The sequence below is a fragment of the Podarcis liolepis genome (genome assembly GCF_965112155.1).
Source record: "Podarcis liolepis genome assembly, chromosome: 13".
Classification (NCBI taxonomy): domain Eukaryota; kingdom Metazoa; phylum Chordata; class Lepidosauria; order Squamata; family Lacertidae; genus Podarcis; species Podarcis liolepis.
This window is the reverse complement of record NC_139573.1, coordinates 32,037,285-32,064,501: the sequence shown is the minus strand read 5'-3', so window position 1 is coordinate 32,064,501 and position 27,217 is coordinate 32,037,285. Positions and strand designations below refer to the sequence as shown.

At 45.6% G+C, this 27,217-nt stretch overlaps 1 protein-coding gene and 1 long non-coding RNA gene across 10 annotated transcripts in view; one reads left to right on the top strand and one right to left on the bottom strand.

Annotated features, from left to right (window-relative positions):
• The window catches only part of STAT3 (signal transducer and activator of transcription 3), a gene marked incomplete at its 3' end in the record, with an annotated part of 40,631 nt that extends 23,493 nt beyond the window's left edge, over positions 1 to 17,138 (bottom strand). For 2 of the 8 annotated variants that reach the window (XM_083469683.1, XM_083469690.1), the window contains exon 1: positions 16,961 to 17,138. The other 6 variants (XM_083469687.1, XM_083469684.1, XM_083469688.1 and 3 more) reach the window with 6 other exon arrangements.
• On the top strand, positions 2,089 to 13,131 carry LOC310690910. Of its 2 annotated transcripts, none has more exons than XR_014518276.1 (2): positions 2,089 to 2,638; positions 12,244 to 13,131. It is a non-coding gene; the product is annotated as an uncharacterized lncRNA (long non-coding RNA). The 2 variants fall into 2 exon arrangements; XR_014518277.1 differs by having other exon boundaries at positions 12,241 to 13,131.
• Positions 17,139 to 27,217: the final 10,079 nt, after the last annotated feature.

Sequence of the window (27,217 nt, the reverse complement as noted above, 5' to 3'; positions counted from 1 at the left end):
TCGGGTTATGAACTTTGCCCCAGGATGAGAATAGAAATCACGTGGTGGCGGCGTGGCGGCAGCGGGAGGCCCCATTAGCGAAAGCACGCCTCAGGTTAAGAAAGGTTTCAGGTTAAGAACGGACCTCCCGAACGAATTAAGTTCGTAACCCGAGGTACCACTGTACGAGGTGGGAAAAGCTAACAATAATCCATAGCCAGATGTACGAACAATCTTGATTCTCTCCACCCCTCCTGCTTTCCTGCATGCAAGATGACTTAGGCTGCAATCTCATATCCCCTTTCCTGGGAGTAATCCCCACTGAATTTAAAGTGGGCATACTTCTGAATACAGATATACAGGTGTGCACTGCAAAAAAATTCCTTTGCTGGGTCAGGCCACTTAGCCCAACACTCATTTTCAAGAGTGACCAGCCAGATGCCATAGGAAGCGCATGGGTTGAGTAGAATGTAACAGTCATGCCCTGTTCTAGGCTACCAACAATCAAGAGGTACATTGCCTCTATTCATGAGTCTCCATTTGGTTTACCAAGGCTAATATCAACTCACAGGCCTCTCTTTCATAAACTGGGACTTTTGTTTTTAGTGGTTTCTTAGTGATCGGGGACTGTCCCCTTGTCCTAATGCAGCAACCAGGTTCCCTTCCTCCCAGGGCAAATTAGATTTGCTGCATCCAGCAGCCACTTCCCTCTAACGAAGGAAACAAGCCAAGGCAGCACACAGGAAATCCCGCTTTGCTTCAAAGAACAAATTGGGGACTTGTGGCAAGGCAGAACTCGGTGCAGAAGAAAACCAAGATCATGACACATGCGGAACAAGCAAATATTTGGCAAACCAACTGTGATGAAGAGCAGAGCTGCATGAGCTCCACTAGGGAAATCCCAAATGCTTGACCTCTGGAATTACTGGAGTAATTCAAGGGGAGTCTGAACTGCTAGGCCTGATAGAGATCTCAGCCTAACATAGCTTTTCCTCCAATCTCCAGACTCCCAACTATTTCCAAACCCACTCACAATGGCCAATGCTTAGGAATGATTGGAATTGGTAATCCAAAATTTAAAGGGTGGTATTCAACTAATTTCATTTAAATCACCCACTGAAACTGATGGAACATGATTTAGTTAGGTGCATTAATTACAACAGGTTTACTCTGAGTAAAACCTAATTGAATACCATCCTTGGAAGGCACCAGATTGGGAAACCATGTTAAAGTGTTATCAAATTGTTTAGGTGGCCTCTATAACAATTTTTTTCCAATTCCTTTGACAGATGCTATGGAGTTTCATGGAGGCTGTCAATATATGTTCCGTTTTGGACAGGTTTCTGTTCCACCCCTGTTTTGGTAGCAGAACATTTTTCACCCAGAGCTATTTTTAATATTTGTGGTATGTCACTGGTGGCGTTCCCTCCTACCTCTTTCTTGTATGTGTGAAAATAAAAAGAACATTTATACCACACATTGTCCTCCGACTCTTGGCAGGTTTTTGTGTGTCAGTTTTTAAGTGTACAACATATACAACATATGCCCAACTTTTATATGCCTGGAAGTCGCCATAGCGCTTAAACTGGAATCACAACTGACTGAGAGCAAGAGAGCTCATGTGGTCCCATTCACTCTCTCACTCAAACTCCACGATCAGAATACTATCTAGACTCATCTCCACATACCCTGAGCACAATTCTGAGCACAATTCAAAGTGTTGGTGCTGACCTTTAAAGCCCTAAACAGCCTCAGCCCTGTATACCTGAAGGAGTGTCTCCACCCCCATAATTCAGGCCGGACACTGAGGTCCAGCTCTGAGGGCCTTCTGGCGGTTCCCTCACTGCGAGATGTGAGTTTACAGGGAACCAGGCTGAGGGCCTTCTCAGTAGTGGCGCCTGCCCTGTGGAACGCCCTCCCATCAGATGTCAAGGAAATGAAACAACTACCTGACTTTTAGAAGACATCTGAAGGCAGCCCTGTTTAGGGAAGTTTTTAATGTTTGATGTTTTATTGTGCTTTTAATTCTGTTGGGAGCCGCCCAGAGTGGCTAGGGAAATCCAGCCAGATGGGTGAAGTATAAATAATAATAATAATAATAATAATAATAATAATAATAATAATAATAATAATTATTATTATTATTATTATTATTAGTCAAGCAAAAGACACAGCACCAAACCCTCTAAGTCTGAGGCCTGGAAAGAATTTTGTCATCAAGACACACAGGCAACACAGTTCTCTCTTCCGCTTTGCATGGCAGGCAGCTCAAGTAGTCCTGCAACAACTTTCCACTTCTCTTCTGCAAGCTGATTAAAGAAGCCGCCCACTACCATCAAATAAAACAAATCAAAGACAAAACTAATTGTTGACTGACACACATAGCCAGACAACAATGAAGAGAGTTTAGATAAACACTGGGGGGTGGGGAGGAGACAGGTGTATGTGTATAGGTACTGAAAAGATATTTGCAGAAATGTGGGTGTGTATTCCTGAACGGCACTGCCTCATTGACAGCCAGCACTGTCAATCAACACAAAAACTGAGTGACCAAACAGTTGCCCCAGGATACTAATCAGGAATCACCCCATGGTGGATGGAGCCAAAATGGGGCCACTAGGAAGCAAGAGGGAAATATAACGTTTGTGGGCACACAGAGGTTTGCAGAAGTTTATCTGTTTTTGAGGATGTTCTTTTAAATTGAAGGGAAAACCAAAGCTGTAGCTGCAAAATGTTAAGAGTGTCAGTTTGAAAAATAAATGGGAAATCAGAGTATAACGGGGTGTAGGGGGTGTGGCACTCTGTTTCATAACACAAGAGATAACATTGTTGGAAAAGGTGCCTGACAGGTACCTTCAAATGGAGCACCCCCATTATAAGTGACGACAAACTAAAGCGTTGTTCAAGGCTCAACTTGCCGTCTCCCCATTTAAACTCCACAACAACCCTGTGAGGTAGGTGAGGCTAAGAGGCAGTGACTGGCCCAAGGTCACTCAGTGAGCTTCGTGGCTGAGTGGGGATTTGAACCCAAGTCCCCCAGGTCCAAGTACAGTGGTGCCCTGCAAGACGAATGCCTTGCAAGACGAAAAACTCGCTAGATGAAAGGGTTTTTTCGGTTTTGCGTTGCTTCGCTGGACAAATTTCCCTATGGGCTTGCTTCGCAAGACGAAAACGTCTTGCGCTTTTTTTTAAAAGCCGCTTGAAGAGGCGCAGTTGCGACGGACCGTGCTTCGCAAGACGAAAAACATCGCAAGACGAAAAGACTCGCGGAACGAATTATTTTCGTCTTGCGAGGCACCACTGTACCACACTCTTAACCGCTACGCTCTATATTTAGCATTTATGGAGCTCACTTCAAGTGTTCAAAGAGCCCAACATATTTTCTCTCAGTTTCTCAACAAGTTAGGTCAGCGTTATTATTTCTGAAAGCTAGATGGTCGAGGTGAAATCTGGACCGGAGATTTCCCAGGAGCTAAGCAAACAGGCTTGTGCCCCTGGTCCTTACCCAAAAAGACATAAAATGTTCCAAGTGTGTGTATTTAACTCTTTTTACCTCACACTTCAGAATAACGGCACAAAATTTGGTGAGGTAACAAAGAGAGGCCGCGTTAGGTGGACAGCCCATACCAAAGCTTCTCTGTAGAGGGAAAACACAGGCAGGTCTTAGGGCATGGCTTGAGGGCAAATGATACAGCTGCCTTGCTGAAGCTAAGCAATTTTTGAGCCTGTGCCTGGATGGGAGACAACTGAGGAGCCCCACGTATGCCACCTTGAGTTCCATGAAAGAAGAGAAAAGGGAGGGGGCAGGGTTTTCTGTGCCTAATTCTAGTTCAGAATACCTGTGGATCTAGCCTGGTATAGTCCACTCTGACTGGCAGCAGCCTTCCAGGGCACCTGTTTCCCCCTTTTTAACTGGAAATGCCAGGGATTCAACCTGACACCTTGTAAAGGCCAAGAGGATGCACTACCGAGGAAGCCACAATCCTTCCTCCCCAGGAATATATATATATAGTCTCTGTACCATTCGCATTCCCCACACGGAGAATCTCACAAGAGGATGCCAGCCAGAGTTCTCCCGAGTTCAGATTTCTAAAGACGTCTTTCTCCTCTGTGGCAGTTAACGTCAGCCTGGAAAGGGGAGGCGGACCTCGTCCTGGTAACATTCCCACGAAGTCTGGGTCCCGTGGTGGGTATTACTGCCCATTGGGACTGGTAAGTTGGAAGGCAGGGAGACCAGCAGTAGACACAGCCCAGGCATGGGCAAACTCCGGCCCTCCAGATGTTTGGGACTACAATTCCCATCATCCCTGACCACTGGTCCTGTTAGCTAGGGATGATGGGAACTGTAGTCACAAACATCAGGAGGACCGGAGTTTGCCTATGCCTGACATAGCCAATGTCAAGCACAGCCACCCACTGACTGCAAGTAGGAAGACAGGCAGGTGAGGGCCAGCTGAGAAGTTGGGGGGGGGGGCAATGCCCTCATGGAACAGCCTCCATTGTGCAGCTGTATGTTGTTGCAACAGCCCACTGTGGAAACAGGCAGAGGAGCATGGTAAATGCAGGACATAATAGAAGCTTGTGGGATTTTTTGGGGGTGGGAGAGATTCATGGAGGCCACATGCTGGAAGTCCTGGGGTAGGGCAGAACCATATGGGGAAAGAAGGGGGAAATATTCTGCTGTGACACTCTTAAAAAATGTTTTTTAAGGAGGTGGTAATGAAGTATAATGAACCACCTGGTTCACAAAAGCCTGTGATTGGGTTAGAGGATGTGCAGGGGACAGTCACAAAAGAGCTAGCATGCAAAGGGCTTTTTAAAAAGCTGAGAATTCTGAGATCATTTTAAAGTCTGTTCTGATATTTTGTTCCATCAGATATTCCTTCCTAAATTGGCAGTTGGGGAGGGGAGGAAATCTCAGCTGCCCAATGTAGGTTTTTTCAGATTTTAAAATTTATTTTGAATTTATTAATGAATTTATAACCCACGCTTCGATAAAAAAATGTGGCAGGCTGGAGCACATTTACCGTATTTTATTGTTGCAGTCAGAAAGCTCTCCAAGGAGCTCAAGGGGACACACGAGTGTCCCTCATTTAATTCCCACAACAACCCTTTGAAGTAGGTTAGGCTGAGAGGCGGTGATTGACCCAAGGTCACCCAGTGAGTTCCATGACTCTGGGGGGATTTGAACCCTGGTCTCCCAGGTCCTAGTCCAATACTAACAATTACACTACTCCAGCTTGAGTGATGCCAGGCTAAGAAACAGGGGCAGTGGTTGCCGCTGGTCTGTGGTCCTTCCAGGCTCTGACTTTGAGTAAATACAGGATAGGAATAAAGTGTCACAGATATAGAGAATGTAAGGGAGCAATTGATAGGACATTGTGTGTGTGTACACACAGGAGACATATACAAGCACACATATAAATACACACACACACACACACACACACACACACACCCTATCTTATCTACATAAACATATATATAAATATTTTTATTTCATAGAAAAGTCTTGATTCCTGTTCTCTTTCTCTCTCTGCAGCATCAAAAAATCTGAAAAACCCAGCCTGTGTGTGGTTGTATCCAAACCCAAGGAATACTAATTACTGTATAGAATATATGCAAAAAGTCCAGAGTTACAAGAACAGGGAGGAGTTTTAAGATGCTATTAAGAGTTCATAGTAGCACTAACGATTATTGGCTCAAATAAATCACATTTGGGACTGAGCCAACACCTCAACCTCTTGCTTTTCAGAGTAACACGGGGGGGGGGGGAGAAAAAGAGAGAGGCCGACATACATTTAAAAAACCCCACAGGATTGTAGAGAAACAATGTGTGTGTGTGGCATTTTGAATACTTGTAAAAAAGCGCAACATAAGGGAATTATGCAATTACTTCCTCCAGTACAGCAGTTTTTTGCAGTGATGATTTCATTTTGGCTAGCCTGCTCCTCCTGTCAAATTACAAATTAAAATGAGCAGAGGTGACAGGATAGGAAGATACGGGATCACTTGGCACATATTCAAGTGACAAAATGCCCTTAACACATCCGCATTCGTAAAACGGCAGCATTGCTTGGAAAATTATTTGACAGGTCATGGTTTCGGTAAGTGTCCTCTGGTTTCAATTTATGCAGGTAACTGACTTAAAAAGAGCTGCTATTCTCAAACGCTCGTGAAAGGCCACATTTTGCATTTGTGGGTCTGGAGTGACAAAATAATTCTTGCCTAATTTGCAAGTATCAGCCACAGAGTAAATTGCTTGCATCTGTTCTGGACAGAAGCCATAGTCAACCCCCATAAACTAATTAATCTGCTGAATTGCAAAAAAAGATGCTATGCAAATAACAAGTAACTTCATTTGTTTGTTTGTATTAAGATGCCAACAGATTTTGGCTGTATCCTGTTTAACAAGATATATTATTTCAGTTACCCATAATGTATTTGCTTTAAAAGTTTGTCTGGCTTTATCTGTGCTTTAATAATTATTTTATGTGTGTTTGTTTTTTAATTGTTTTGCAGATTTTAGCTGGGTTAGCTACATTTTATTTGTACACCACTTTGGGGAGCTCTTAGATTAAGCGGCTTATAAATCTTCTAAATAAATACAGTTGACTTGAAAGTTGCGTGATCACAGTCTTATGCACTTGGCGGCTGGCCAGCATACCCATCACACAGATTACCGTATTTTTTGCTCTATAAGACTCACTTTTCCCTCCTAAAAAGTAAGGGGAAATGTGTGTGCGTCTTATGGAGCGAATGCAGGCTGCGCAACTATCCCAGTAGCCAGAACAGCAAGAGGGATTGCTGCTTTCACTGCATAGCGATCCCTCTTGCCGTTCTGGCGTCTGAGATTCAGAATATTTTTTTTCTTGTTCTCCTCCTCCAAAAACTAGGTGCGTCTTGTGGTCTGGTGCGTCTTATAGAGCAAAAAATACGGTGAACACATGCAAGGTGTTTACCAGGCCCTGGAAAGGTCTTGTGTAAACTCTGGAGACCTTTGTGACATCTCACAAAGGCCTCCAGGTGAGTGTCTCCCAGAGCCTGGTAAGCAAGGCAGAGTGCTTAAAAGCTCTTTTTGCTGGGGTTTGCTGCTGTTTGTTTATCTTACTGCCTTTCTATCCCACCTTTCCTCCAAAGAGTTCTAGGTGGCACACATCGTTTGTTGAGCTATTTTGGCAAACAAACAAACAAGTTTTTGCCCTATTTTTTAAGGAAAATAGCAAAAAAATGACACTGCCAACACAGGTTGCCATATGTCTGGATTTTCCCGAGCATTTTTAGTGATTTCCACCCAGACACTGCTTTCGACTGCAGTATTCCGGATAAGTCTGGGATATTCTGGACGTATGGCAACCCTAAGTTTTCATCCTCTTCATTTAAACTGCACAACAACCCTGTGAGGTAGGTTAGACTAAAAGGGTGTGTTTGCCCAAAGTTCCCCAGTGAGCTTCATAGCTGAGTGGAGTTTCGAACCCTGGTCTCCCAAGTCTTAGTCAGACACTCTCACCATTACACCAAACAGATGCTCCTCCACACGTACCTCCTAGGAAGTAAACAAACTAGCACATCCATTTTTCAGTTCTAGTTTTCTAGTTACGGAATTAAAATATTTCCATTTAAATAAATTTTATTGTATATAGCCAAAGGCCTTTATAATGGACGACAGGTTGTCCAGAATTAAAATGAGACGGCTTATTTTTTAAAAGTAATTCCCCACCAGCTCTTTGCTGTGGTGCGATTCACGCCAGCACCTCATTCCGTCACATCTGCAGAACAGACGGACTTTTGGCAAACCTTCCACATTTACCAAGTCACGTTTACTTTCACCCACATTCAAAAAGCCCCCTCAGAGCACGAAATGAAACAAAACTCACAGGACACGCCACCCCACCCCCAACCACACTGTACCTTTACAGTCTTGACCGGTAAGCACGGGATAAATTCTCAATCTCTGTTCTCATTCGCCCCCAAAGCCAGCCTCCAGCAACTCCCGTGGAAAGCAGGAAAGGGGCTTACGGGAAACACAGGAGGCAGACTCTGCTGGGAACTGCCCCAGAGACAAGGAAGTTGCCTTCAGATTTGTTCCACGCACAGGTCATTTGGAAGCTAGCTATGAAGCCCGGGAGCAAAGAACTGTTATTTGTCTGTTCCGATCTTTCAGTTTCCTGAGGGTCAAGAATCATTTGAAATAAGTCGTCGGCAGGCAAGGGAGAGGGTAGACATTTCAGTCTCAAAGAACAACCACCACCATGGCACAATTCAGAGCTGTCTTCTTTTTTCAAACCATGAATGGAAAGTGAAAGAAGCCAGCAGTCTGCACAGTGGATCAGGAAATGCTTTTGATTCCCCATTGCAAACAGCAGACTCATCATGCTTGCACAAAAGCCAAGCTGGGCCGAGAGAAAGATTTTAAAGCAGCAGGATTTCCCCAGCTGGCTGAGGCTGATGCGATTTGTAGTGCAAAGTACGGGGAGGTTGGGGGAAGGCTGGTGGCACATAGCCAATCCATAATATAAATTCTCCAAGTGGCTCACAAAACAAATACAACTATTAAAATACCGTATCAAAGAAAAACTATTAAAATCTAAAAGCGCAATTAAGACACTTGACTTGCCATGTTTTGTTTTTTGTTTTGTTTTTTAATATATGCATGAAATTTGTGCCTTGTCTGGTTTGGATGTAACACAGCAAGAACAAGCATAGGTACAGGTGCCTAGGAGGAAAAGCTGACTGCTTCACTCCTCCCCTGGTTCTGATGCTGTCAGGCTACCCAGAGCAAAGCCGTGATTTGGCTCAGAGCTCTATGTGAACCCAAGTGGCTCCAAGGTTTGTACTTAGTTAACTGCCCATGGTTTGTTTGGAGGAGACAAACCATGACTGCTGGTTTGGATGACACACTAAGCCAAACAATGGCTTAGTCCAGCCAGGTAGTTCAGCGGCAGTACTGTTGGGTGGAGGGTAGTGAAGTGGCTGCAATTGCTCACTGGCAGGAGCCAGTGTGGTGTAGTGGTTAAGAGCGGTAGATTCGTAATCTGGGGAACCGGGTTTGCGTCTCCGCTCCTCCACATGCAGCTGCTGGGTGACCTTGGGCCAGTCACACTTCTCTGAAGTCTCTCAGCCCCACTCACCTCACAGAGTGTTTGTTGTGGGGGAGGAAGGGAAAGGAGAATGTTAGCCGCTTTGAGACTCCTTCGGGTAGCGATAAAGCGGGATATCAAATCCAAACTCCTCCTCCACTAAGCTATGGTTTGGGCTTAGCATTACAGTTGTACCTTGGATCCCAAATGCCTTGCGAGTCGAATGTTTTGGCTCCCGAACGCTACAAACCCGGAAGTGAGTGTTCCAGTTTGCAAACGTTCTTTGGAACCCGAATGTCCGACGGGGCTTCCGATTGGCTGCAGGAGCCGCGCCTTGGTTTCTGAATGTTCTGGAAGTCAAAGAGACTTCCGGAACCGATTCCATTCAACTTCCAAGGTACCACTGTATAAGCAAACGAGGCCAGTGAGCTAGAAGGTGTCCATAAAGATGGGGTCCCCAAGAGAAACACCACTTCTAACAGTGGTTACAGGCCCTGTGAACTTTCTGCACACGGCTGTTAATAATCTGAATCTGCAGGGATCTCATCTGTCAACTTGCCCCATGCTTTCTACATGCGGTTGAAGGAGCAGGATGAGGTAGGGTGCTGATAAGTGTCCTCTGAGATACAATAGGCTGTTCGATAAGATGGGCCATTGGCCTGCTGCAGCAGGACTCTTCATAGGCTTAAAACAGAGAGAGAGAGAGAGAGAGAGAGAGAGGCAGAACAGAAACCACATACACCAAGAAACAATTGAAAGCACTTCTGCACGTGGAGGAAGATAACGCAGCTTTGAATGCACTGGCCACTTCTCACTTTGAGAAACGTTTCCTGTGCACATGGCTAGGGAACCACTAAAAGCAAAGTGCTGGGAGAACCACAACAAGCAAAGAAAACTCAAAGCATTTGTTTCGAAATAAAGACAGCCACTGAACTTTCTGCCTCTCCTAGTTGAATGACACTTCTCTACTCATTTGAAGCGATGGACTCTGGGATTCTCGCCGTTTCTGTGAGAAACATTATGGTACACCTTTCTGAGCACCCTGGGAAACTCAGAATACAAATTAAATACTGACATATTGTCAAAGAAGATGCTACAGACCTGGATATCTATTCTGGAGAAGCCAAGACTTGAGGGGTGTGGTGGCTGCAGCATGAAATCCCTTCAGGTAATGAAGGAGTGCTATGACAAAGCCTTGTTCTCTCCGCCCCAAAGGGCAGGATTAGATTTTGGATAAACATTAAAAGGTTCTTCATGATAAGATCAGTTTGATGGTGGAAACTGTTGCCTGGCAGGTGGGCTGGCTCTCTCTCTCTCTCTGGAGATATTATCATAAATATTACAAATATTACAATTTATTACCCACCCTTCACCCTAAGGTGCCAGGCCAAGGTACAACAATTAAAATGCAATACTGATGTTAAAACACAGTATTGCACAACATTGAGATCCAGCTCTGAGGGCCTTCTGGCGGTTCCCTCTTTGCGAGAAGTGAGGTTACAGGGAACCAGACAGAGGGCCTTCTTGGTAGTGGCGCCCGCCCTGTGGAACGCTCTCCCATCAGATGTGATGGAAATAAGCAGCTATCTTATCTTTAAAAGACATCTGAAGGCAGCCCTGCTTAGGGAAGTTTTTAATATTTAATGCTGTATTGTTTTAACACTCAATTGGGAGCCGCCCAGAGTGGCTGGGGAAATTCAGCCAGATGGGTGGGGTATTATTATTATTATTATTATTATTATTATTATTATTATTATTAAAAGCAGTTCAAAACCACCAACAATCGCAGAAACAAGCTGGGTCCTAAAAATAAGACATAAAAGGGTAAAGGTAAAGGACCCCTGACAGTTAAGTCCAGTTGCGAATGACTCTTGGGTTGGGGTGCTCATCTCGCTTTACTGGCCGAGGGAGGCGACATCTGTCTGCAGACAGTTTTTCCAGGTCATGTGCCCAGCATGACTAAGCCACTTCTGGCGAAACCAGAGCAGCACACGGAAAAGCCGTTTACCTTGCTGCCGGAGTGGTACCTATTTATCTACTTGAACTTTGACATGCTTTCGAACTGCTAGGTTGGCAGGAGCTGGGACCGAGCAATGGGAGCTCACCCTGTAAACCGCCAATCTTCCGATCGGCAATCCCCAGGCTCAGTGGTTTAGACCACAGCGCCATCCACGTCCCAAAAAAATAAGACATCAAGTGTCAAAAGCCACAGTGAAGAGGCATGTCTTCAGCATTCACCAAAAGCTCCATGTTGAAGGTGCCAGACACACCTCTGTGGGGAAGGAAGTTCTACAGATGAGGAGATGCCACAGAAAATGTCCTCACCTGGCCTGTCAGCCTGAGATCTTCAATCAGCGGCTGGGCAGTCACCTATTCATAGAGTAATAGAACTGTATGATTGGAAGGTACCCATAGATTTACCAAGCCCAACACCCTGTGATGCAGGAATCCTGCCCACAGTTGTCCCTGGGTGGGCTCGAACCACCAACCTTCTGGTTAAGAGCCAAGCATACTGACCCACTGTGCCACCTGAGATATGGGGCGCTCTAGCTCTGAATGTCCTGCATGGTGCAGGGTGTGTGGGGGCTACAAGGCACTCTCCAACTCTACAAGTTAGGTAGAATAAAGCAGTGCATGGAATGCAGGGGCCAGGGAGGTGCCGAGTGCAAAAGCACTTCGCCTGCCGAAAACCCTCCGATGCTGCCATTAAGAAGCAGAGGTTCTCCTGTTAATTAGAGCTTAATTTGGACTAAAGTACAGGCACGTGCTAGAAAAGATAAGATCACAAACGGCGGAACAAACCAACTTCAAGGATTTAAGGTTTGAACGAGATAAGACTTCATTTGGTGCAAAAGACTGGGGGGGGGGGAGCCTACAGCTTATTTAAAGTTTTCTTCTCCACATTTATGATTCAGCAACCCTCCTCGGAACGTTAGTTCAAATTACTGTATATTTGTCCAAGCAAGGATGGAAGAAATAGGATTATAAACATGGAATATAACACTAAACGGAACTGTGTGTGTAAAAGGGGGGGGAGGGAGGGAAGCTCTATTTTGCAAAAGGTTTACGATGGAAACTTAGAGCTGCCTCTTCCCCATCCTTTATTATTTACGGAGTGAATATTGCTAAGAGTGCATGGAATTTAATTTTATTGGAAGTGTAATTGCTCATATATCTTCAGCAGGAAGGAAGGATGAAAGGAGTCTGTGAACTGCCAAGTAGCTGCTAAGGTTCTTTATTGAATATCTGCAGTTTGACAGACCACTCTTCTTCCCAGGCTGAGAAGAAAAATGGTGACAACAGTTTATTTACTGGGACAGAGTTACTTTTGCAGCTGTTTGTTAAAGTTCTTGGTGCAAACCAATGAAGCATGGGACAGAGCGATGGAGAAATTTCTGAAACGACAATGGGATATCAGCTCTGCCAAAGGCATGACGAATAACAGCAACAATCAGGGGAAAGAAAGACATAACATCTTACAAGGACAGGAAGAAACACCATGGACAAAATAATTGCCACACACAGGAAGAACAAAGCTATAGTTTGAGTTCCTCACTTGCAGTTTTATAAATAATTTAATGTGCCAACAATAATAAAAGTTATTAATGTTGCCGTTGTTGTATAACGGATTTTTATTGTGACCAGAATGTAATTTAACCTGATAAGATTTTGGAACGCAGAAATAAAGAAAATTATCAAACCATCAAATCTAGCACGCAGGGAGCCACTTTAACTAAATTATATAATTCAGTATTTTAATTATTTGTATTAATAATTGTATTAAAATTGCTATTGTTATAATGAGGCTATTATTGGACTGTAATTGAAAACTAATAAAAACGAATTACAAAAGAAAAATCATACAGCACTAAAACAGACAATAGAATTTGTGGTATTACTACGCAAAAAAATACAAAAATTTAGTTGGGGGTAGGTAAGGGATGGGGCCACGGACTCCCTGGGTGCATTCTATGGGTCCTCGGACCCCTAATTAGGAACCACTGGTCTAAGATAAATTTAATTATTGTAAAGATATGTTATTTTGCTGCATTTTATACATGTACATTTTAAAGATGACAAAACAGCATGGGATTAAAACTTAAGGTGCAGAAGTATTTCCTGAACATAGGCACAAAATTTTATTTCAATACCTGTTTGCAGGATTATCACATGACGTATGGGGCAAAAGCTTTTGGTTTAACACAAGGGCCTCAATTCAACTGTCCAAAATTCTTTACTACAACATACATGCCTCTGACAAAGGACCAGCAGGACCAGTTCTTAATAGCTGGCAGACTGTGTCAGACTATTAAAAGCCAGATTTGACACATTGAGTGTAGTTCCCCCCACCCCCAGTCGAATAAATGCTCCTATTTCCATTTATTTTGGGGAAAGAATTAAAATGAAAGCAAAGTTGTTTTGCATGTGTGACCTTTAACAAGTTTTATTTGTTCCACGTAGCCAAGGGCTTTGTGCTGGATCATGATGGATTATTACGCTTACAGAATAGCTGTTCTGATCTTTATAACCAAGCTCCTGTATAAGATGTCTCTTCTTTCGCACCTTGCTTCTATAAACACAGGCCAGAGACAAACACTGCACTGTGGTTTTGACATTGGAGACGCCAGCTGGGAGAACAGCAGCAGCAGCAGGAGTCAGCCAGGAATCATAAAACTGACTTACAGCAAACCAGAGGGGGGTGGGGAAGCGGGGGAGAAAGAGACTGAGAAAGAAGACTGGTTCTCAGCAAACGCCTCACAGTCAACATCATGGAAGTCAGGGCACTGGAACATCAATATCAGACCCTCCAAGTGTCCCTTTTTTTCTGGGGACAGTCCCAGATTTACAGAAGCCGACCTGGTTTTTTATTTGATCCTGGAATGTTCCACTTTTCCTTAGGATGTTCCTATTTTCATAGGAGAAATGTTGGAGGGTATGCGACCCCTAAGTCAAGGAGATAAGTAACTATACAACCTATTTACAAGACATCTGAAGGCAGCCCTGTATAGGGAAGTTTTAAAACATTTATATATATGTTGGAAGTCGTGCAGAGTGGCTGGGGCAACTCAGTCAGATGGGTGGGGTATAAATAATAAATTATTACTATTATTATTATGGAATAGGGTGTCCGTATTTTCATTGGGAAAATGTTGGGGGGTATACAACATTATTGCATCTTTTAAGTGCCCAGTTCAGTTGAAAACAGCAGGACATTATTCCCGCTTCTTTGAAATATCTTAGTCTATGCTGCTGCTCTTCACTTCCATTTCCCTGTGGTTATCCTGGAGGACAGGAGCAGAAATATGTCCCAATGCCTAAACCAGGGACAGTGGCCCTCCAGGGTCTGTTGGACTACAACTCCCATCAGGCCCAGCTAGCATGGTCAACGGTCCAGGATGATGATAGAGCTTGGAGCCAACCAACTTCTTAAAAACTACAGGTTCCCCAGCCCTTGTTAAGAAAGCAAGCACCTTGCCGTAGGCAGGAGAAAGTGATCATCGCTTACCCTGCTCCCTCAATTAAATAGCCATTGTAATGTCTATACAATGAATCCCTGGGTCAGATAAACTACAGTGGTACCTCAGGTTACATACGCTTCAGGTTACATACGCTTCAGGTTACAGACTCCACTAACCCAGAAATAGTGCTTCAGGTTAAGAACTTTGCTTCAGGATGAGAACAGAAATTGTGCTCCGGCGGCGCGGTGGCAGCAGGAGGCCCCATTAGCTAAAGTGGTGCTTCAGGTTAAGAACAGTTTCAGGTTAAGTACGGACCTTTGAAACGAATTAAGTTCTTAACCCGAGGTACCACTATAATGGGGGAAAACCTGCCTGTGCAACCCACAGTCAAAAGAGCAAGCTCCTTCTTCAGTCACTTCCCTAGCCATGCAAGAACCCCCCTGAGAGATCTGAATGCTCTGGTGAAGGAGCACATTCTTAAATTATTGATAGAAGCTTCTTAAGGACAATTTGGGAATTTGCAAGTTCCAGCAGGCATCCCAGGCAACCTTGGAAGCAGCCAAGGACCTCCTATCCCCATCGAAACCTGGCAATGAAATCCAGAGCAAAAGCTGAAGTACCTCGAAAGTAGCAAAGGCCTTCCTTCTGAAACAGAAAGGTAAACATCTACGGAAGTTTCAAGGCCTCATCGCCAGATCGTAACCCTTGGACTGGCCAGCTTTGCAGCAGAGCTGTTTTTGCACCATAACGCAACCTCCCCCACACTTGGCCTATTGAGACACTTGTGCAAACAGAAGCTTCCTGTCAGCCTTTTTAAAAAGTTTAGTGGAGGGTTTTTTTTGCTACCCAACAGCGCCCAATTTAGCAGGCAACAGAATAAGTCAGTGAGAAGGGGGTCAACCTTGCAAAACACCACTTCACTACGAAACCAGGTCAGAATCTCCCACAGCCGTTTGGGAGGCTGGCTCCAGTTCTGCTTTGTTTTTAAATCTGATTTTTATGAAGACTCACGTTCAGGGACACTGTGTTTGTATAGCCAGATAAAGAAGTGATGCCGAGGTGGGGTGAGAGAAGAGAGATATAAAAATGGGGATTTCCCAATTGATAACTTCCGGCAACAGGGATACCACCCCCACAAAAATGAGGCATGTGGATGTCAAGCCAGGCCCCAACCCTTCCTTGTTGAATGATAGGAAGAACCAAGAACAATGCACCCTAGATAACACCTTATCAGCTAGCTCTGCATAGGTGACAGCTGCCATACTGCCCTAGACCCCCATCTTCACTATACTGTACTTTTAAAGCAGTATCACAGCAATTTATTTTACTTATTTCATAAAATAAATACACGGCTTGATTAAAAAAAACAAAACCTCAGAGCAGTTTTTTTTAAAAGCCTTAAACCATCCTCTATTTTCCCCCAAAGCATCCTGGGAACTGTAGTTTATAAGAGTGCTGAAAGTTGTCATGAGACACCCCTCCCCCCTCACATTCAGCTCACAATCTCAAAGAGGTTTAACAATCAATCCTTCTTCCCAGGAAATTCCCGGAATTGACGCTCAACTCTCCTCACAACTTTCAGTCCTCTTGCACTTCCCAGGATGCTTGGGCGGGAGGGGGGGACCATGACTGTTTAAAGCGGTACAAAACCGCTTTAAATTCATAGTGCAGATGGGACCCTCGCTTTCAGCAGCCGTTTTCCTTGTACAGTAGTTGAGGTAACAGCATGGGGTTTCCAACCCACCTGCAACAGCCCTACAATTATTCCCTTTTCCGCGTCTCTCCAGACGCTCCCCGCCATTGGGGGAGGGCCCGCAAAGTGTACCTAATAAATACTTCGGGGGCAATAACCTATATCAGGGGCGCGCGCAGACCCCTCACACTTTTTGGAGGGAACACGGAGAGCAAACATCTCCCTCCTCCGCCGACAGACCCAACACATTGAGTTAATCCGAAGTCAAGGAAACAGAACGCGCAATAACATATACACACGCACACCCCCTCCAAAAAAAATATATACATGACGGCAGACTTCCCGGATCCTTCAAGAGGCAACGTTCGCTCCCATGACCCACCACCTCCTTCCAAGGCTCATAGCTGGCAGGATAAAGCAGACCTCCACCAGCACCCACCTCTTCCCCGCACCCAAGATGAGCCACTTCTCAGCCTCTTCCTCCCCACAACTTGCTCTTTCCTAGCCGCTCGCCGACCCCATCCTGACTAAAGAATTCCTGCCCACTTGGCCCTTGATTCCCCAGGGGAAGCAGTTGTTCCTCGGAGCAGCGCCTCGCCCCCAGCTGTCACCCTTCAAGCGGCGGATGGAGCGGGCACTCTGCACATGCTTAGAGGTAGCCTCTACCTGAGCCGCGGCTGAGCCCTCCCGCCCCAAAACAAGGCTCCGGCACGCCCGGCGGCCCCCGCCCCCGGTGCCTCCCGGCCTACCTTGCAGACCGCCCGGCGCCCCTTGCCCACCGCTGGGACCGATCCGGCCTCTTCCCGTCGCCGCGCTCTTAGCCCTGCCCCAGCTGCTGGCTGCGAGCCTGACCCCGCCCCCTCCCTCTCGCCCGCGCGCCCCGAGTTGCCGACATTCTCCGCCGCCGACCAATCGCCGGCGAGCTCTGCGGGTCCCTTCGCCGGGAGGCGCCTCTGGTAGCCAATCAGCGCGGGCCTCGGCTTTCATTATTCATCCGGCTGTTCCACGCCTGGCTTCCTCCTCCCGCTGCTCTGCTGGAAACCCAGCTGAGTTCCGGGCAGCGCGTGACGTCGCCGCCGCCGCCGCTGCCGCCGCTGTTGTCTTTCTCCTGAGCGGGAGGGAGGCTTCGCTTCAGCCCCAGTGGGCGGGGGAAGGAGCTCTCAGCGGGGATGCTGCAGGGCTGCTTGTAGGGGGGGGGGGTTGCTGGGTCACCTCCTTCTAGTGGGCTCAGCCCTCTCGCCTGCCCTGCTCAGCAAAGAGAAGTCGAGCCTGCCTTTCTTCTCCTAGTTCTGACAGAGAGTCTTGACAGGAGGAAGCCACAGCAGCTGCTGTCTCTGCCTACTCCTGCCAGGAAGCACTGGGCGAGTGCCTAGTTGCAAGGAGCCTCCATCAGCTGGTCCTTTGGCCCAGACTCTCCCCTACCTCTTTGCTTGCCTTCTCTCTTGTTGGAGCAGTAGGTATTGGGGCGGGGGAGAGATAGGAGTTACTGGGACCCAGCCCTTCCACTGTGTGTGGCACCCAGAAGGAAATGGCAAGTGAGCAAGGAGGAGGCTGGTGTTTGCATGAATAGCTGCCACAGCTGGTTCTACCATTGGATAGAGTGAGGTGGTTGCCTTAGGCGGCAGATCCTGGGAGGCAGGAAGTGGCAGTGAGGTGGTGAGAGGACACAGCTGTGGTGTTCTCTGTGCCCTTCCTTATATATTTATATTTATTTCATAAATTTTATATACCCCTTGGTTGTAGGAAAAAACAAAGTGGCTTACAAAAAAAACTAAACAACAAAACCATCACTAAAAACTTTTACAGCTATAATTTACGCCATACACAAAGTTAAAACCATAATAGACCGAAAACAAATTAAAACCCATATAAACTTTCCAAACATCTGAGTAAGGCTTGCCTAAATAATAATGTCTTCAGCAAGCATTAGAAAGAATACAGTGAATGCATCTGTCAGGAGTAGTCAGTGTGTTGTCCTCTAGATGTTGTTGCACTCAGACTACCATCTTTCCTTACTATTAGCCATACTGGTTGGGGTTGATGGGAGTTGTAGTCCCACATCATCTGGAGGATACCATATTGGCCAACCGTGCTCTAAGCTAACCTGCTGCCCACAGGTGCAGTGGAAGGCTCTGTCCTGTCTGCAGTGCTCATTCGGCTGGTAAGGGGAAATATTTATTCCCCTCCTAGGTTTTTTCCCCCAGCCGCATTGCCACCTCCAGGTGTCGGTCTAACACCTCTATAGCCTTTCCTGAGTCAAATGGGACAGAGAGATGGAGCTCGGTGTCATCTGCATATTGAATATCATTCCTGGAAACCAATCAGGTAAGTCGTCAGGGCTCCTGAAAAGCCTGCAGCATGGAGGTTTGGTGTCAGTCCTATAGGACATTGTTCCATAGAGATGAGGCAGGCCACCAAAAGGACTTCTCATGGCTACCCTTATTACTGATGTATGTAGTGGGCATACCAGGAGAGCCTCCGAAGCAGATCTTAAGGTGTGGGCTGGTTGGTATAGGTGTGGGTGGTCCAGTAAATAGCTCGGGTCCAAGCTGGTTAGGACTTTAAAAGTCAAAACCAGCAATTTGAACTGGGCTCGGTAATTTGTTGTTGTTGTTGTTGTTGTTGTTGTTGTTGTTGTTGTTGTTGTCTTTTCATTTAATTTTTTGTTATGTAATGATAATCATCACCCTTTGACTTTCATGGGAAAATGCGTGTTTAGCTTCTGACCTGAGCTACCTTGCCCTTTGAGTCTGGCCCTGTATGAGTTGCAGGTGGTATGGCACGAAGCAGAAAGTCCCAAACCTCCTTGAGGTGTGTTAGTGGTTGGCATTAGCCAGTCCTCCCAAGGTGCTGTGTAACCTCTGCAGCTGACCCTGGGAAGGGGTGGGTGCTGTTAGTGCACAGGTGGTGCGTACACCAGAAGGAAAAGCATGTTTGGTCTGGGTCAGGGGTCACCAACCTTTTTCAGTCGTGGGCCGTTCCACCGTCCCTCAGACCATGTGGGACTATATTTTGAAAAAAAATGAATTCCTATGCCCCACAAATAACCCAGAGGTGCATTTTAAATAAAAGGACACATTCTACTCATGTAAAAACATGCTGATTCCCGGGCTGTCCGTGGGCCGGATTGAGAAGGTGATTGGGCTGCATCCGGCCCACGGGCCTTAGGTTGCCTACCCCTGGTCTGGATTAATGAGTTCTGCATTGCGTAACAGAGGATGTTGGAAAGCTCACTTGTTCACCTCTGTCCCTGTTGTGCCAATTTCCTCTTTTTTTGTGTGTTTCTCTGTTTTGTGAAACTCGTTTTATTGATTGGCTTACAAACCAACAATTTCTGAAACCCGTTTTTGTTACATGTACTGAAGTCTTTTCATACATGACACAAAAACAACAAAGGAAACTGGATTGTTGTTATTAAAATAATTTATATACTGTGGGAAATTGCAGTCAAACATATCTATGCATACATACTAGTTGGTGCATGAAGGGTTTAAAACCACAGAGTTCTTAGACTCAGCTAGGTCATGCCCCTTACCTCCATGAGGAAGGAAGTGAAGCTGCTTCTCTTTCTGTTCCTCACCTCTCTCCGTGCCATGTAATCAACCAGGACTAATGTTTGAAAGTATATGCTGTATTTTGCACCCAAAAGTAATCTACCTGTCTTCTTTTTGCTGCTGCATGAAATAACACATGAATTGGACCTTTGGATTTAGTAAGTTAAGCATTTAAAACTTACTGAACTGTATGTGGTTTGTTCATTGCTACAGGGGTAGAGAGAGGGGGCAGGCGTTTTAAAGTACACTAAATGGGATATGCAAAAAGGTTTAGCAACCTACTAGCAATACTGCTGTTTAACTCTGAGATTGTTCTTAATTCTGTTGGGGGCTCTCTCCTGCTGGAGGGGTGTGCAAAGCCCTATGTTTGGAATTTAGGTACCCAGCTGATTATTTTGTTAATTACTCACACACAGGTCAGGTCAATTTTCCTCCTACATGCACCGCCTTTCATCTTGAGAAGAAGTGTCAATGCATTTCCCAAGCAGAAAAAGCCAGCAGCAAAATAACAAGCTGTCAATCATAGTAAAACAGTAAGATCAAAGTAGAAAAACATCCCTAATTAAAATATATCATAAACAAGTCTGTTAAAATCATAGACCAGGAAATCAGAGGAAAGCTTACCTCAACAGGCATGTTTTAAAGAGCCAGCAGAATGCCAATACTTATGGAACCTCTTGTATTTCACCAGGGAGGGCATTCCATAACACTGGTACTACCAGTGAAAATAATTGACTCCATGTTATCTCAAGTCAATAATCAGGCTGTGGCAAAACTAACTGAGTTAACTGCCAGCCTAGCCTTCTCCCTGACATGCTATGGATCAATGTGCAGGATTATTATTATTTGTATATAAGAATCCACAGGCCCGGGTTTAGCAGCCCACTGAGAGATAAACCAGTGAGCTGCTGGGAAATCCAGGAATAAAAGTTTTAGTTTGAAAATGTTTTGGAGAGAAGTACGAATTGGATTAAGACATGATGCTGAGGGATGGAGGCAATTAACCCATTCTACTGTGCTGCTTCCCTGCTCTAAATCTCCCACAAACTACCGGCAACTGCACAGGTCCCTATATTATTTCCAACGTTGGACTGGTATCCAAGGTGGGGGAGGAGGATCTTTAAGATCAGGAAAACAGCATGGTGGAAAGGGCTGGGTGCTGCTGCCCCAACTGGATTATTTGATTCAATTCTCTCATGCACACAAAAATGTGCGCACACCACACAGTTGCTTTGTGTTTTGACAAAAATAATATTTTTTTTAAAAGGGTACAAGATTTGATCACTCATTTTCCAGTATCCTGTATAGTTCGGCTGTGACAGTTGGTCAAAATAGTTCACAGCTGGTCCCAACAGCCAGATCATATGTGCACTCTAGCTTCATACAAATCCAGGATTGTGATGCAAGTCTTCCAATGGGGGCTGCGTGATGACAGTCTTACGTTTATAGTTGATAGATAGATAGGTGATAGGAAAGAATAAATGTATTCACCATTGTGGCACCTTCATGCTGCAAAGTGGCACTTTTTTGAAGCGCTGCAACTCCTGCAGCTGTTGGGGACACAGTGACTCTGTTGCATGGGTGGGTGGGGCACAATCCTATAGGTAGCAGAAGACCCTGGAAGAAATCATTCTACAGCCGTGAAGTGCACTGGCTAAGCTAGTTTTTTCTTGGTGGGCTGCTCAACTGGGTTATGCAATTTAAGACCTGATTAATATGAAGTGAGTGTTAACCTAATTATAGTCTGAGGGCTCATCCACACTGGAGTTTACTGTGCATTGACAGCTGTTTGCATTTCTATTTAATTTGCATTGTCTAAATGACATTACCATCAAGCAACACCCATCTGAATGTAGACCCCTATCAATTGTAATCCAATAAGTTGGGGGAGATGGGGCTCCAAACCTCTCTACTCAGGGTTACATACAATTTGTTGTTTTTTTTGGGGGGGGGCTGGGTGGATAAATTACCACTTTCTGCTACTCTGCTTTCCACACCCACTGCTTCATCAGTGTGTTCATTTCTTATCCAGCTTTCCTTTGACCCTCAGATTTGCATGAAACCAGAAAACTGCACAAGCAATTTTACAGTTGGCTGACTGCGCTTTTGCACACTTCTTAGGTGAGGATTTTGTGTGTGTATGTTTTTTTAAATTTAAAAAGCTATCTGCGTGCATGCCCTGTTGGTACAGTCAGTGCCGGATTTACGTATAAGCTAAACAAGCCATAGATTAGGGCCCCACTTTAAAGGGGAAAAAAACCTGGATGTACATTTCCAAAATATTAGATAAAAAACAAAATAAATCCTATATATACCGCAACAGTGCTTGTGTTGTGGAGGCTCCTATGATGTAAGTACAGTAATGGGCCCCGGTGCTAGCCTGCTACCTAAAATATCACTGATTTGCTCATTTCTATATATAGGGTGCCTGCATGGACTGGTTGCATGGCAACATGTACAAATGGCTTTAGATACCTATTAGGTCCATAAATTACCATATAACATATATTCAACACAAAAAACAGCGACAATTTGTTGTTGACAAAGGACAGCTGGACATATAAAGGGCTCCATTTCCTTCAGTAGCTTTGGGCCTCATCAAACCTAAATCCGGCCCTGGGTACAGTACTTAACTGGCATAACAGAGTTAATAAATTAGAAGGCAGGGACACAAACAAAAGGGGATGGGTACTGAAGCTGCTTCGCATATGCCAAATCAAATAGCTGCAGGCATGGACTATTCCAGCCTAAATCTGAATGTGGGGAAAGTGGATTAACAGCTGAATGTGGACCAGCCAGACTGTGAAATGTTTTGACAGAGACCACCTGTGGCAAGGATTCTCAGTTGGACATGGCTGCTGTATCATTTTTGGAGAGCTTGCAGCGGTAATCGTATGAACCTACGGCCAGCAGTGATCTTTTCGAAAACCTTAGCAAGCCACTCATTGAGGAATGCTTTTATGCAACTATGCTTTAAGTTCATGCCTATGGCATATCTGAATGGCAGGTAGAATTAAATAGCAGGAGACTCATAGTTGTGGGCAGCCAATATGTTTTATTATCATTTATAGATCCTTGTGTGGTCAAAATGGCTCCATCTGCACACAAGGGGAGGTATCAGCAGGTTCACAGAAAAGCCAAGATTTGCAGAACTATCCCCCCCCTCAACAAACAAACAAAACAACTGGGGACAAAACCCCTAAAAAGGAGGGGGACCCAAAACAGACCAAGGAAGACTGAGCATGCTCTACAGCCAGGGAATACCACCTTGCTTTTTGGGGCGGGGGAGGGGGATGGAATGTAGTTTCCTGGGAAAGAGCATGAGTAGCTGACTGGCTGGCAGAAATTTGGATCAGGCTCACTCTGCCCTGTAACATTTTTTCCCAGTTGCACTTAATGAGCCACCCCAAGAAGGATTCCGGTCAGATCTTGTTAGTGGTTTCAGAGGCTTTACAGACTTGGGTAAGATCTGGTGCTCCTGGGGTTGGCTTAGATATGTAAACGATATGACAGCATTGTTAGGTGTTGTGGCTGGGGATTGTGGGGGGAAAGCAAGTGTGTATGGTCTGTTGCAACACATTGTTGTGGTACCCACCTATTTTGAGCAAACCATTTTGTGAAATGTCTTTATTTATTTCTTAACATGCCTTTTGTGGTAATCTGAAATCTTTTCGGAGTTACCCACATATGCTGTGATGTCACTGGGTGATGATGACCTTTGCTTTCAAGTCAATAAATGCCGCAGTGACAGTTGAAACTTGTGGTTATTGTGCTTTGGCTTTGATCTTATAAAAGGTCTTCTGCTGTGGTCTGTCTTGCCCTTTTGTCTTCTCCCCTGCGAATCCCACGCAAATGCTTATCTGTGCAGACGGCTACTTTCAACTAATTTTCACTGAAAGCAGACCCACTTAAATTAATGGACTTAAGTTAGTTGTGGACATGTTTCATTGAGTCTACTCTGAGAAAAGCTGGTTGTATACCACCCAGAAGATTTTCCTTTCCTTTCCCTCTGTTCCAGTGAAGACTTGCTTGTAGTTATCTGTCCTTTCCAGCTGCCAAAGATCTGTGGAGTCTCTTGTGGTACTTCTGACTCAGCCTTGATATGGGTGGGTAAATCAGCCCAGTCCCTTACCATTTCCCATCATGCTCAGTAACATCAAAGGAAACTCAAGGATAAGGACACCCCTTTCTTTCTTTCTTGAAGGAAGTGAAATGCACAAAGTCAGAAGAATGGGAAATCCATATTTACAGATAGAAGCAAGCAGCTGTGGAATTTTGGCATTATCATTTTGTCCTTATTCATTGCTCATTGGAGGACTCCATTCTGGAGTTCCAAAGTAATGTATCAATCACCCACCCACTCATTCTGTCACCATCTGTTTCCACGTCACTGGGGCCACTTACAGAGCGAGGAGGGGCCAACTCTGGAAAAGCCCCTTCACCTCTTCCCGGCAAGTCCCAACAGATGATGATGTGCTGTGGGATCAGTGATGGCTTTGCCAAGAACCTCCTGTTGAATGTTGCATCCAGCGGGGAATTAGTCGCTGGCTACTTCCCAGGTCTGGCCTACCCAGGAGGTTTGATGAGGCAATCATCTTGGGCGGCAGGCTGGGGACAGCTGGGAGGGGCAGCAGATCCAGGCCCTGGGGAGCATGCCACCCACCTCCTTCTGTGCTTGGTTCCCACCTCATCCTCTACCTGCTCCTCTCCAGCCTCCTATTTTTTCTTCTCCTGCCACCTTCAGCCTGCCAGGGCTTCTGTAAGCTGCCTCCATTCAGCAACTGTGGGGCTGTGGGCAGAGGAGGGCTTTTTCTGTTTTGCCTCAAGTGACAAAACATCCTGGGCCGGCCCTGCTACTTCCAGAGATTCAGCTAGGTCTAAGCCAAAGCCAGCTGTTTGGGGGTGATGGGAAGGGCGCGTTTAAGGCTGCACCATTGGCACAAATAAAGGCACAACTAGGCAGAACAGTAGGAGATCCATAATCTGATATGCAATTTTTAAATGCTGGTTCCCCACCCCTCAAATTTGAATTGGTGTCGTGGTGCTAATGGATGAGTAGTTTAACCTTTTCCCCTCTGCCATTCTCCTGATTGGAATTGCCCCACCCCAAGGTACTATTTGCTTTATAGGTCAAAGCACTGGTCCCGTACCTTATCACCTCGAAAGGGTGTACATAACCCCCCTGGTTGTTGAAGGAGGCAGCTGTGCAACTCTTACTGAACAAACCAGTGGGATGTTTCAAACTTAACTGGTTTTAAACCCGACTTCTTCTGCGCAAAGCGTATCCAGTGCCAGTCTTACTCAAAGTAGACCCATTGGAATGAATGGCCCCAAGTTGGTCGTGCTCATTCCGGTGGGTCTACTCTGAGTAGGATTAGCACTGGATGCTCCCCAATGGGATCAAATGGGTAGGCGAAGATTCCCCAGGAGGGGAAGAATGGTGCTGATGACATCCAGCTAGGCTTCTTTCCTATCGAGTTTGTGAGCAGAGGCCTTAATCTTCCGCTGATGTCTGGGGGCTCTAAGAAACTAGATGGCTGACAGACATGGACTGTATCAGTGTTCCAGCAATGGCAGTGCCCTTCTGTTTTTTTGTTTTTTTTTAATGCTCCTACCTGAAGGGGAGCTGCTGCCACCTGGAGGGGAAAATGGAATTCACACTTTCAGATCCTGACTAAGGAACTACTTGGGTGGAAATAGTTCTGAGTGGTGTCTCCTGGCTTGTCTTGTGTAGGGACAAACAACACTATTTTAAAAGGGGCATACTTAAAAGTGATGCTTTTTGTTTGAAAGAAAAGCAGCCAATCTGCAGTTGGTGGTGGTGTAAAAAGAGGTGCTCAGATAATCCTTGGCCATCCTATGCCCTGCAACAGAGCCTGGAAAAGAGGTTGCCACTCCCCTACTAGCCGTTCGAAAGCACACCAGTGCAAGTAGACAAATAGGCACCGCTGTGCTGGGAAGGTAAATGGTGTTTCCGTGTACTGGTACTCATTACGACATCCCATTGTGCCAGAAGCGGTTTAGTCCTGCTGGTCACGACCCAGAAAGCTGTCTGTGGACAAACACCAGCTCCCTTGGCCTGAAGCGAGATGAGCGCCACACGCCATGGTTGCCTTTGACTGGACTTAACCGTCCAGGGATCCTTTACCTTACTAGGTGGCACGGGGACTGGGCCCAGTGAATTCAACTGTCTCCATCATGCCACGGAGTGAGAGAGGGTAAGTGAGCATGCAGAGGCTGCTCCTTTTGCCTGCTCCCTCTTCATGACCCTGCTGTGCCACCCAAAGAGAATGTGCACAAACAGGTAAAGCGTTGCAATCACAGGCAGTGGGGTGATAGCAACCAATCTTGGTGCCATCATGCTGAGGCAGGAACAACTGCTTTCTTCTGTTACCTATCCTCCTTCGAGTGGCATAACAGGAGGTATTAGGCTTGCAGCAGTGAATTTCCACCATTGCTTCACCCAGGAGAATGCAGGTGAGCATGTGAGAGAACAACATGGCTGCTTCATCTGCAACCAGCTATCTATGCTGAACTGCCCAGGGCAAGGTTAGCCAACATGGTGCCCTCCAGGAGTTGCTGGACTACAGCTCTCATCCAGCGCTGATAAGTGTCCATTGGGACCAGTAGGGCAGAAGGCAGAGACAAAAGGAAGTAGAGTCAGAGCCAGCTAATTCTAGTTTTGCCTCCATTCGCCTCCCAACCAAGTTCCTAAAGGGTGATGCTAAGAGGAACGAGGAGCAAGCTGGAAAGCAGTGCCACCCTCTGTGTCTTCTTACCTAGAAGCCCTCTTCTACCTATCCAGCCTCTCCTCAGGACACAGAAAGGGAGGTGAGGTTGCGATTTAGTCTGCCTGTCCTCCCTAGCAACAGCTTCCAACTGGCTGCTTTCCCTTCAAAATAAAAAAATGGCACTGTTAAGGACACTTGACCCCTACCCCCCCCCCCCAATTCACATACTAAATACAGGTTCCATGGTTTCAGCAATAGTGCCCATCCCCCAGTTTTGCTTGCTATGAAGAGTTCTGGAGAACTTTAAACCTTGCATACCTACTCTGCAAGTTTGGCCTGTTAAAGGTATTGCCTTAATGTGCCCTTTCGGTAAAGAATAAAAAATAATAATCATGCTTTCTTTCAGACACCCCAATTATTGAGCATTCGTTCCGATTTGTGTGCACAAAGTCTGCAGGGAGGTGAGACGATGTTGGCTATTTATTGAGCATTCATTCTAATTTGTTTGCAGTGACGTTATACAATATTGTGCCAAGAAACCACTATCCCACTTTCCAGTGTGTTTTCCCGTCACTTTCCTCACGGCACAGAAAGTATGGTTAGCAAGAGCACCAGGTTGGCTTTCGCTGAACAACCTGAATTTGGCAGTGACTGAATCCCACCTGAAACAAAGCGAGCCTGGAAGTCCCCTTAATGTGTGTGGCTTGGTGCTGCGCTGCAC